Below are 13,508 nucleotides of genomic sequence, written 5' to 3'. Positions count from 1 at the left end.
CTGTGGGTAGCAGCGTGCGAAAGAGGTTGGTAACATGGGGCAGTAGCTGATCTGGAAGCACCAATTCTGGTATACCCCGGATTTTGATGTTGTTCCTTCTGGAACGGTCCTCCAGGTCAGCCACTTTGTTTTTTAGCCACTGAATATCTTCCCTTTGGGCATTAAAGGCATCCACCATGTCATTGTGAGAAGATGCTTGAGCTGACACTACATGTTCGACACTGTCCACCCTGTGACCCAGGGATTGAACCTCAGATTTGTATTGATGCATGCAAGACATCATGTCTGCATGCATGGAAGTTTTCAAAGTGAGAAGCATGTCTTTGAGTACTGACACAGACACAGGTTGATCTCCAGATGGAAAGGAAACAAAGGGGTCAGAGAAAGGCTGAGATGCAGATGCAGCAGCGAGGGGGGACAAGGAGGCAGTCATACTTGCAGTTTGATGAGGCCTAGGAGGAGAAGCCATTCTGGGCTTATTCGCTGGGCTCCGGGAAGATGGAGAGAGAGGGGGAGATGGAGGCGAAGCAGATCCTGAGGATGTCCCGCTGTCCGGATTCGCAATCATCTTGCCAGGGTGTGCCGAGGATGATGCTGGATTGTGCAGGCCTGGTATGTTGCTGTTATGGCGCGGTCCGCCACCGCCATCTTGCCGCGGTCCGGGGCCTTGCTGAAGGAAGAATCTTGACAGCTTATTAAGCTGTCCGGGGTCCTTTTTGCGGCCGGTCATCGTGGTCCTGAGGTCTGGCGGGGTGCTCAGATGGAGGAGCGGGGTGCCGATGGTGATTCTGGGGCTGTATGTGCGGCGGTGTTCCCGATGGCCCAGTGGAGCGGGACTAGCACACGTCCATTCACTCCGCCGGAAGCCACGCCTCTCAATTGTTCAAAACTTTTTATGCAGCACTTATGTGCATACATATGTCTTTATTGTTTTTAAACCATGTTTTCTAAATAAAAATAGTTTATTTTACTTCTTGGTTATTCTATGAGTACAGTACCCATAAAGTCCTCATTTCAATTTCCACTCTCTCTTCCCCCATCCCCCATTGACCTTACTGGGAGGTTGGTCTTTGGAAATTCCCCCCCTTTTTTCTAGTAACAGTAAATGAAAGATCTAAACACAGATAGCCAAGGAGGGATAGGACCATGGACCCAATAATGGTGTATGGACCCGGGAAGGTGAAAAGGCAAAGCCAAAAAAGGAAAGGAAGGGGGAGAAGAAAAGGGGAGGATAGTGATAGATAGACAAAAGGAATGTCCTCAAATAGTACCTAAATGCGGCCACAGATGGCTCCCAACGTCACGACAGCACTCGCAAGGGGGAGGAAGATGCCGCACCGCAGGTGGCTACAGCCGACCAGGACTGCGGCGCCAGAGAACCCTCTTGTTATAGAGCGCCCCCCCCCCCAGGGTTTTTTTATATGCCCATTTTTAGCCAGTGCCTCATCTGTTTAGGCCTTGTCAGCTCTCTACGATTTTGCATCTATGTTGTTTTAACTGTATTACTGCACCCACCACCATATGTATGTACCTATGCCAATTGTGGATATTTTTATGGTTGATGACATACATCATTCAATTGTTTATATTGTTATCATGTTGTGGACCCACTTATATACCAAATATAGTCATGCTATACACCCCAACCGTTTGTATGCACTTCATATAGAGTCCCACTTTTTCCCCCTGCTTTCCTTTGTTCCCTTAGTTTTAGGGATGCTAGGCCATCCGCCCCTTGTACTATATTACTATGTTGTGGATTAGCCCACACACTACCTGTTTTACCATATGTTACAAATTATACCGATTGCCTTTTTTACTTTTTTTTTACTCCCCTCCCCTAATTTTTTTTCTAATATGTAAGATTGGTAAGCCTTTCTTTTAATGCACACACACCTCTTAAAGTCAATACGATCACTCTACTCAAGTTTTAGCATACTGTCTCCTAAGTCAGTTTTATTTCTTGCTAGGTCAGCTTCCCTGTTCAAGAGTTGAAAGAGTTGATTATGCTGGTTACACATTATCTGTCTAGAAGTTCTATACTATATTACTATGTTGTGGATTTGCCCACACACTACCTGTTTTACCATATGTTACAAATTATGCCGATTGCCTTTTGTACCTTTTTTTACTCCCCCTCCCCCAATTTTTCTTCATGATTAGGGATGGAGGCATACAGCCTTAGTTAGGCTACGCCTCATATACTGTAAAGTCCCAAAACTCCTTTCTGTTCATAATCTTATAAAAAGTTTCTTATCTTTTGAAATGGTATATATTAAAATTTTGCATGCTAAAATTTTCAATAAAGAAATATAAAAAAAAAAAAAAGACTAAGTTCAGGGATTTCCAGTGATGGGTAATGATAGGCCCTCTGCACACAAGCGTCACAATTTACTGATGTTTACTCAGGAACTTGTGACGCCCGGGTGCAAGTGGCTTGAGTAATTTTGCGTATAGGCGAGTAAAGGTACAGACAAGCAGACTTGTATAAAGTACTATAAATTTCTACTTGAGTAAAAGTACAAGTGCTCGATCAAAAAGTGACTTGAGTAGAAGTGGAAGTGCTCGCAGAAAAAGTTACTTAAGTAGAAGTACTAAAGTATTCAGCATTTCTTTTACTTAAGTATTGCAAGTAGTTTTTTCAAAAAATTTGCTACTTAAGTACTAAAAGTAAAAAGTACCAGTAGTTTTGAAAAAAAATTTCTACTCAAGTACTGAAAGTAGAAGTACAAGTACTGTGTTATGTAGTTATTAAAGAAAGAAGTCAAAAGTTTGATCATCATATTGTTTTTTATTTCAAATGATTTATTCAAATGATTAACCTGTGTTTGTTAGTAGTTTCTTGATGCACTTTAAGCGCTGTAGCACCATTTATTTGTTTGTTTCATATTTTCTTTTTATTGGAAAGATTTGGTATAGCAGCTTTTATTATACACAGCCTTTATTTTCGTATGCGCTGATTTACAAATGACATTATACACATTTTTTTGAGCTTTATGTAACCTGCCATCTACTGTTCTGGCAGTGGTAATTTTTTTAAAAGTAACGAGTAACTATGCAGCACAAAAAAAAAATACTTGAGTAGAAGTATCAAAATCATCGAAAAAATGTAGTGAAGTAAAAGTAGAAGTAGGAGAAAAAAATTCTACTCTAGGAAAGTACAGATACCGCATTTCGGTACTTAAGTACAGTACTTAAGTAGTTCTACTTCGTTACTATACATCTCTGCAGACAAGTAAAATTGTTCTTCATTGCCAGTATTGTAATACACGCACTTATACTCACGTAATCATTAAGACCCCTTTCACACGTGCGATTCATTCAGGTCCGCCTGTCAGTTTGTCAGGCAGACCTAATTGGACCATTCAGTCTCCTCTATAGAGCAGTGGATGTCAGTGGACACATGTCTGCTGACACCCGCTGCCATTGATCTGATCCTGTCTACCAAAAACAGACAGATGGGGGACCTTTCCAATCTGTCTGGTGGATCGGATGGAAAGGGACAGGCGATCCATTTCCATCCAGAAAGGCGGTCCATTTCCATCCGATTGCCCCATAGACGAGAGCAGGCTGTTAGTCTGTACTTCTCCTGTGGATCAGAGGAATATAGTTCGTTCTGCACTCCTGTGACCAATTTTCAGCAGAAAACGGGCTGGAGCCCGCTGTCGGCCGACGTCACAAAGTTGGTCCAGGCTGGAGCAAGATTGCGACAATATGGTCAGGATCCACTCGCAACCCTTGACTAGCACCTTGCTTAGCTGTTCAGCGTACCGATGGGAGCCTTAGCCAGCCACCCCTTCCTTCCACAGCTCAGCACTTCAGTGAGCATGGGGGGGGGGGGGGGGTCAGAGCAGACCGTGGTACCTGACAGTCGCCAGCTGCTCTGAGAACCAACTGCTCAGCGGTGTTTAATCGCTCAGTTCTCAGTGTTCGAGCTGTCAGGGGACTGATGCTGCATCCACCTACGTAAGTATGATTAAAAAAAAAAACCCGAACTTCTCTTTTAAATGTAAGTAACATCCCTTAGGCAGATTAAAAAAAAAAAATAAACATTACTAAACTTGGGCTTTATTGCTAATAGTTTCAGAATAGGATTATTCCTATACAGTTTAACAAATTAAACTGATCATTGTTCTTCAACTAGCTGGAGTTTAGAGGACTTTCTATTCACACACACTACTCCTCACTCACCTCCACAACCTTCACAGGTTTTTCATTTTTGTCTGTGACCCCACTGGGGAAACTTTCCCTTACTTCCTGTTCCTGTTATACACATACAATGAAAGTAGGGAGCAGTTATCACCAGGACAGGAAAAAAAAAAAAAAAAAGACTGAATATTTTTCTGGCTGTCTCCTTCTGTGCCCTGAATCTATCAATGTTTAAAATTGGTCTGTTTCCTCTTGTCTCAAAATTTGGACATATAAGTGTTTGGGATTTTTTTTGTTTACAAAAAACTTATTGGAAAGTCAAATATAAAAAACAAACATACAGTACAAAATTGAGTCAAAAATACAGCAATTAATGTAAAGAATATGCACAAAAAACATAATTGGCATATGATGTAATACAGATAAACATAATAGAAACTGACTTAAAAGACATTAGTCAATGATAATAACAGCAAAGTAGGAGAAATCCAAAAGCAACAAAGGTGTCAATGTGTAGATGAGGAACATTTGTCCCACATGTCCCATTTATCATGGTAAACCTGCATTGAACCATTTAGAGAGTGAAAAATACATTCTGAAAGTTTAGGAGCATCCATTCTGGATATGACTTGGGACCACAAAATGTTAGATGATCTCCAATTCAGTGCAATCATCCAGTGGATAGCACTAAACAGAGTGTGTAACAATCTAGCTAGTGGAGAGGGGATATCTGGAATATTGGCGAAAAGAAGCCACATTTTTGGTGTAATAGTTATAGTTGTGAAATTTTAAGATTAACTTGATTCCAGATCTCAGACAAGTGCTTGCAGTTCCAAAAAAGATGGAGCAAAGTGCCTCATCTGGGCACCCCCTGAAGCAAGTAGGAGGAACGGAATGGTAAAACGAGTGTATAATTGAAGGGGTCATATACCATCTGATAAAGAGTTTAAGGGGATTCTCTACTTGAGGAAGAGTGGGTGCACCTAAGAAGATTGTGCAACATACCCTGCCAGTCCAGAACTGAGAAGGTGCAATCCAAGTCACGTTCCCAGTTCAGCATATATTTATGTTTCTCCGGGAGCGGAGAATCATTAAGGTTACGATAAAGGGTTGAGATCAGACCCCTACCCCTAGGGGAGGAATAACAAATGACCTCAAATGGGGTATGAGGTGGGTGAAGAGAAAGGTAACCAAGGGATGTAAAAAAGTTTTTAACAATAATGTAGATTTCAGATTCAGAACTAGGTAACCCATGCAAGGACTGAAGCTGTTCAAAAGAGCAGAAAGAGTTATTGAAGGATAATGCTTTAAGTGATGTCAGGCCTCTAGTAATCCACTGCTCCAGGTCGTATCTATCAAGGGGGAGTGATGGGGAATTCAAAACGCCAAGAAAGGAGAATAGAGGAGGGACCACTGAAACCAGGTTACACTTGACCTTGAATTTGGACCAGATCTGGTACAGGTGACTAACTATTTTATTGGATTGGATAATATGTCTAGAGCTACTGCTTTCACACCACAGTAGAGAGTGGAGAAAAAAGGGGTAAATGGAACTTTGTTCAAAAGTTAACCAAGGGATATCAACTACGTTGGAGTGCCATTGTGCAATCTGCGTGAACTTGGCAGAAAGGTAGTAAGTCCATAAATCCGGAACCCCCAGTCCACCTAATGTGGAGGGTGCATAAATAACATGCTTATTACATTGAGGCCTCCTACCATTCCAAACAAATCCAGAAAGATCCCTCTGGATAGAGGAAATGTGACACAAGGGGATATTAATGGGAAGAGCTCTAAAATAAAATAGGATTTTTGGCAGAATAATCATCTTTATTGCCATTATCCTTCCTAGAAAATATATAAAGTATGAGGACCAAGAGTGCAGCAAGTTCCTGGTATGTTTAAACAGGGGGGGAAATTCGCCAAAGACAACGATTCAAAGTGTGGAGTGATCAAGACACCTAGATATCTGAATGATTTCGTGCACCATGTGAACGAGAAGTTTTCTCTTAATGAGACCTGCAGCCAATTAGGGAGATTCAAGGGCATTATTGAGCATTTAGGAATATTAACACCCAAACCTGAAATTTTATGGGAAGACTCAAGTTCGATCAGCAATTGAGGGATAGAGATATGCGGTTCAGACAGGAATAGAAGGACATCATCTGCATAAAGGCTAAGTTTAAATTCTTTATCCCCCTTACAATAACCCTTAATGAACTTGTTTTTTCTAATAGCGCAAGCCAGGGGCTCTATGGCTAGCTCAAAAAGGAAGGGCGAGAGGGGACAGCCCTGTCTGGTACCACGTTTCAGGTGGAAAAAGTCTGAATTACACCCGGGGATGCGGACCCTAGTTTGGGGGGAATTATAAAGGGCCCTAAACCCCTGAAGAAAACTATCCCCCAGGCCAAATTTTGGAAGTAGAAAATCCAGGTAGGACCAACTAACACTGTCAAATGCCTTGTGAATGTCAAGGCTAACTAAACATGTGGGATGTTTGTGTAAATTTGCATCTTGAATTATGTTCGTGACAAGTCTGATGTTGTCTGTGAGTTGTCTATTTGGGATTGGGATAAAGCCTGTCTGATCGGGGGTGATTAAAGTGGTTATATATTTAGAAAGTCTATTTGCCAAAAATCGTCCGAACAACTTCAAATCATTGTTCATGTCCGAAATAGGTCTGAAATTTTGGGGGAGAGAATGGTCTTTATTGGGTTTAGGAAGCAAAGACATATTTGCCAGGAGCATCTCATCTGGAAAACTATTACCTTGGAGAACGGAATGAAATAATTTATTTAAATGTGGGACAAGCAGAGAGGAGAAGGTCTTGTAGTACAAGGCAGAAAAACCATCCGGGCCAGGAGCTGTGGATGATTTCAAATATTTGATGATCCCCAAGACCTCATCCTCCGTGCAGGGGGAACTAATATCCTCCCTTTAGAAAGAATTGCAAAAAATGTTGGGACCGGCGCTACCACTTATAAAACGTGCATGTGCAAAATAGAAAGTGCATATAGTGCTAAAGGTGCACGCAATGAATATAAATATATAAAGTGCTACGTGCTGTTTATGGGCTGTGCCTTATATATCATACTGTAAACATCATATGTTATGCATATACTTATGCAAATAAAGTGCCAAGTGCTGATATTGCCAAAACCCCGTGTAGTGATTAAAAAATCAAACAAAGTATGGTGTCGGTAGGTGATTCACCGAAAACACCGCTGCTTACCACACTCTTTTGGCCGATACCTCGACACTTCTTCGGTCACTAAAATAAAGGATAAGCCTCCATTGCGTAGCATATGTTATGTTCAGACAAACAAACGTAGCATCCACTCACAGTTAGGGAGTTCACTATCAGCTTGGAGAGGTGTTTGCCGGACCGCTTCCGCGTTCCACCGGCTCAAACCACCGTTCCCGGAAGTGACGTATAGACGTACGTGAACCACGCCCTACGCGTTTCGTCATACGACGTCATCTGGAGCGTGCCGTCCATCTCTACTCCCGGTCTTTTTATAGGCTGGGATGGCGCCATCTTGGTGTACCTACTTTGCGACCGAACACGGCGGCCATCTTGGTATACCTATCCCGTAGCCTAAAAAATATTTACTCATCATGTGAACTCCCTTCATGCTGTGTTTGCCGTACTTATAAAACAATAATCTTTATTAAAACAACAAGTACGACTAAACATAAATGACTATTGGTAGTTAAAATGAAATTAAAAGTTTGATAAAATGAAATGTGCTAAAAGTGATGTGTCTGGTTTGATCGGCAGTGAGCCGATACCCAGTGGTGCTGTGATACAAATAAAAATACTCAAAATAATTTTATTGTGGTGACATTGTGATCCAGTGGTGTGTGTTAATTGTACTTGATATATTATAAGCTCGTGGGCCCATGTGTCTACGCAAAATAGTGCTAGACTATAAAGAAGGTGCCCATACATATACCAATCTAATCGGTGAGATAGAAATCGTGCTGAAAAATATTTTTGTTTTTTAAAAATATTTTTGTTTTTTTAAAACAAGATTAATCTTTTAAAAGGCAATTCCTCAGTAAGTCCATCCGCTGTGCTGTAAGTCCATGTCTTTGTAGACTTTGTTGTTCTGAACGGGTATGTAATAAAAAATCCATTATAGATCCAAGTTTTTCCAGAGGACCCAATAAATGTTATATAGGGGACCATATACAATAAATAGGTAAAAATGATAAAAATGGGAAGGTATGTATAAAAAATGTGTATACAGGGGAAAGGATTATATATATACTCAAAAATATGTCCTTAAAACTGTATCTTTAAAAGACAAGAGGCTGTGATTCATGAATTTCCATACAAAGGAGGACTATTCCCTAAACAATTCCTTAAAAATCCTTAAAAATCCTTAAAAACCCTTAAAATCCTTAAAAACCTCAAAACCCCAAAAAACCCCCATGCAAATTGAGGGCCTATAGGGAGGTTTATAACAAAAATCAAGGATAAAAGGGGGGTAAAAAGGAGAAGGACTAAAAAGGAGGACTATAAAAGGTCAAAGGAGGATCCAACAAAGGGGGGACCCAAAAAAGGAGGCCACAGGCTTAAAAAATTTAAAAAGTTAAAAATCAGTAATAAAACAGTTCAAGTCTATGTCGATGTTCAAGCCTTTAGGTTGGAGGGTCTGCATCTGATATATCCACTTCGTTTCGTTCCTTGACACATCTATTTTCTTGTTACTTCCTCTCCAGTTGTTTTTGATTTTGTCGATAGCGTAAAAAACCATTACGGTGGGGTCTTGGGAATGATGGAACTTGAAGTGTCGTGACAGACTATGTTTCTCAAACCCTTTTCTGATATTCTTTACGTGCTCCCTAATGCGGACAAATAGGGGTCTGGTGGTGCGGCCTACATACTGTAATTTACAGGGGCACTCCACCACATAAGTGACGTGAGTGCTTGTGCAAGTGATGGTTTCCTTTATCTCATACATTTTTCCTGTGCTTTGTGCCATAAAAGAAGTTGTTTTCCTTTTCTTTTCCTTAGATGTTTTGCATGGGAGGCATTTTCCACATCTGAAGAAACCCTTTAGGCTGGTTGGAAGATTTATTTGCTTAGGAGGATCCACAACGTTGTGCACCAGCCGGTTTCTTAGGTTTGGTGCTTTTCTATATATGAAAGTGGGTTTTGCAGGGAGGATGTCTCTAAGTGTTGCATCTGCTTGTAAGATAGGCCAGTGTTTTCTCACAATTTTCTCTAAGGCCTTATGCTGAGTATTGTATCCAGTTAGAAATGCAAATTCAGTGTTTTTATTTCCGCTGGTTTTATTTGGCACATCCTTTATCAGGTCTTCTCTGTTCATTCTTTCTACTAATATATTCATATTGATTTCGTCAAAGAATTCCTGCAAGGATTCCTCTTTGACGAATTCTTTGACGAAATCAATATGAATATATATGGCATCACTTTTTCAGGAAATTTTCACCATGAACACATTGCCTTTCTGGATCTGTAATTAACAAAAAAGGAAGGAAGATTAAGCAGTAAAACGTATTTCAAAAAAACCGATCGAAACGGATATATTCCAAAAAGCAGCTGCCACCATCCCAAGTGGCTAGGGAACATTCCCAAAGGGCAACTGATGAGAATCAGAAGGAACTGCAGCGATATAAGAGACTTTGAAACACAGGCAGAATTATTGATTGGCAGGTTTGTGGAAAAAGGATACAAAAGAAGTGAATTAATCAACATCAAGAAAATAGTAGAAAGAATGAACAGAGAAGACCTGATAAAGGATGTGCCAAATAAAACCAGCGGAAATAAAAACACTGAATTTGCATTTCTAACTGGATACAATACTCAGCATAAGGCCTTAGAGAAAATTGTGAGAAAACACTGGCCTATCTTACAAGCAGATGCAACACTTAGAGACATCCTCCCTGCAAAACCCACTTTCATATATAGAAAAGCACCAAACCTAAGAAACCGGCTGGTGCACAACGTTGTGGATCCTCCTAAGCAAATAAATCTTCCAACCAGCCTAAAGGGTTTCTTCAGATGTGGAAAATGCCTCCCATGCAAAACATCTAAGGAAAAGAAAAGGAAAACAACTTCTTTTATGGCACAAAGCACAGGAAAAATGTATGAGATAAAGGAAACCATCACTTGCACAAGCACTCACGTCACTTATGTGGTGGAGTGCCCCTGTAAATTACAGTATGTAGGCCGCACCACCAGACCCCTATTTGTCCGCATTAGGGAGCACGTAAAGAATATCAGAAAAGGGTTTGAGAAACATAGTCTGTCACGACACTTCAAGTTCCATCATTCCCAAGACCCCACCGTAATGGTTTTTTACGCTATCGACAAAATCAAAAACAACTGGAGAGGAAGTAACAAGAAAATAGATGTGTCAAGGAACGAAACGAAGTGGATATATCAGATGCAGACCCTCCAACCTAAAGGCTTGAACATCGACATAGACTTGAACTGTTTTATTACTGATTTTTAACTTTTTAAATTTTTTAAGCCTGTGGCCTCCTTTTTTGGGTCCCCCCTTTGTTGGATCCTCCTTTGACCTTTTATAGTCCTCCTTTTTAGTCCTTCTCCTTTTTACCCCCCTTTTATCCTTGATTTTTGTTATAAACCTCCCTATAGGCCCTCAATTTGCATGGGGGTTTTTTGGGGTTTTGAGGTTTTTAAGGATTTTAAGGGTTTTTAAGGATTTTTAAGGATTTTTAAGGAATTGTTTAGGGAATAGTCCTCCTTTGTATGGAAATTCATGAATCACAGCCTCTTGTCTTTTAAAGATACAGTTTTAAGGACATATTTTTGAGTATATATATAATCCTTTCCCCTGTATACACATTTTTTATACATACCTTCCCATTTTTATCATTTTTACCTATTTATTGTATATGGTCCCCTATATAACATTTATTGGGTCCTCTGGAAAAACTTGGATCTATAATGGATTTTTTATTACATACCCGTTCAGAACAACAAAGTCTACAAAGACATGGACTTACAGCACAGCGGATGGACTTACTGAGGAATTGCCTTTTAAAAGATTAATCTTGTTTTAAAAAAACAAAAATATTTTTAAAAAACAAAAATATTTTTCAGCACGATTTCTATCTCACCGATTAGATTGGTATATGTATGGGCACCTTCTTTATAGTCTAGCACTATTTTGCGTAGACACATGGGCCCACGAGCTTATAATATATCAAGTACAATTAACACACACCACTGGATCACAATGTCACCACAATAAAATTATTTTGAGTATTTTTATTTGTATCACAGCACCACTGGGTATCGGCTCACTGCCGATCAAACCAGACACATCACTTTTAGCACATTTCATTTTATCAAACTTTTAATTTCATTTTAACTACCAATAGTCATTTATGTTTAGTCGTACTTGTTGTTTTAATAAAGATTATTGTTTTATAAGTACGGCAAACACAGCATGAAGGGAGTTCACATGATGAGTAAATATTATTTAGGCTACGGGATAGGTATACCAAGATGGCCGCCGTGTTCGGTCGCAAAGTAGGTACACCAAGATGGCGCCATCCCAGCCTATAAAAAGACCGGGAGTAGAGATGGACGGCACGCTCCAGATGACGTCGTATGACGAAACGCGTAGGGCGTGGTTCACGTACGTCTATACGTCACTTCCGGGAACGGTGGTTTGAGCCGGTGGAACGCGGAAGCGGTCCGGCAAACACCTCTCCAAGCTGATAGTGAACTCCCTAACTGTGAGTGGATGCTACGTTTGTTTGTCTGAACATAACATATGCTACGCAATGGAGGCTTATCCTTTATTTTAGTGACCGAAGAAGTGTCGAGGTATCGGCCAAAAGAGTGTGGTAAGCAGCGGTGTTTTCGGTGAATCACCTACCGACACCATACTTTGTTTGATTTTTTAATCACTACACGGGGTTTTGGCAATATCAGCACTTGGCACTTTATTTGCATAAGTATATGCATAACATATGATGTTTACAGTATGATATATAAGGCACAGCCCATAAACAGCACGTAGCACTTTATATATTTATATTCATTGCGTGCACCTTTAGCACTATATGCACTTTCTATTTTGCACATGCACGTTTTATAAGTGGTAGCGCCGGTCCCAACATTTTTTGCAATTCTTTCTATTTTACTACCTCAGAGGTAGGTTGGAGGCAGCTTACACCACCTTTTTAAACCTTTTAAGCCTGATTCAGTATACGGAAAACTCCATAGCGCTGGTATACATTCCTTTTTTCAATATCCTCCCTTTGATTGTCAGTTAGTGAAGGGATAGACAATCCCTCAAGCCAAGAATCCATACGGGTCCTAGGGACCTCCGAGGACTCTGACAGTAGGGATTTATAAAATTCTGTAAAAACAGACAAAACTTCCTTTTGGTGGGAAACCATTTTACCATCAGGTCTTCTAAGTTTATAAACATGAGTAGGTTTTGATTGCTTGAGAGAATTTCCTTGCGAATATTGTAGAGTATGAATTGCTGTTAAGCATAAATTTGGCCTTGGACCACCTCAGTGCCTTTTCTATATCACTGGAGAGGATCTCATCCAAGGCCTTACACCTAGACGAGATCCGCTCCGACAGAAGTGCCGAAGGAGCCTCATTCTGAAGATTATAAAGACGGTCAAGCTCCCTTGTCAAGGCTCTTATATCTTCTAGCCTAGCTTTATTTCTGGCAGAGGCCAGAGCTATCAGTCTACCCCTGATAACAGCCTTATGAGCTGACCAGATTGTAGATTGGGGCAAATTATCATCAAAATTTAAGACAAAATATTCTTCCAGCGCTGTGGAAACCTGGGACGAAATTGAAGAATCATTGAGCATAGAGTCATTAATCCACCAGCTATAAGAAGACCTCTCCATACCAATATTAGATGTGGTGAACGTGACTATTTGATGATCAGACCAGGGACAAACATGAATGTCTGCATTTGAAGAGTTAGCTAATAGAATAGGGGTGCTGAAGATATAGTCAAGTCTAGCATAACTGTCATGCGGATGGGAAATAAAGTATATGATTTTACACCAATATTGTGGGCTCGCCAAGTATCAACCAACTGTGAATCACTGAGGGATTTTGTCAAGGATTTAGGGAAGGCCTTAGAGGATGACGTGACCCTGCTTCTGTTCAATACTGGGTGGGATGTCAGATTTAAATCCCCACCAACTAACATAGTGGGGGACTGGAATCTGTTAAGGATCTCAAAAAAAATGTTTAAAATAGGATGCATGAGATTCGTTTGGGGCATATATAGAATCCAGTGTAATAGTTTTATCACATATATGCCCTTTCAGGATTAAAAAACGGCTTTCAGGGTCCGTATAAGAGGAGGAGATATCA

At 40.4% G+C, this 13,508-nt stretch overlaps 1 protein-coding gene across 1 annotated transcript in view; it reads right to left on the bottom strand.

Annotated features, from left to right (window-relative positions):
• The window catches only part of SLC4A9 (solute carrier family 4 member 9), a 1,068,229-nt gene that overhangs the window by 716,803 nt on the left and 337,918 nt on the right, over nucleotides 1–13,508 (bottom strand).

This window comes from Pelophylax lessonae (genome assembly GCF_965119305.1).
Source record: "Pelophylax lessonae genome assembly, chromosome: 4".
NCBI classification, from domain to species: Eukaryota; Metazoa; Chordata; class Amphibia; order Anura; family Ranidae; genus Pelophylax; species Pelophylax lessonae.
Note: the sequence above shows the minus strand (reverse complement) of the source record. Positions and strands in the feature narration are given on the sequence as shown.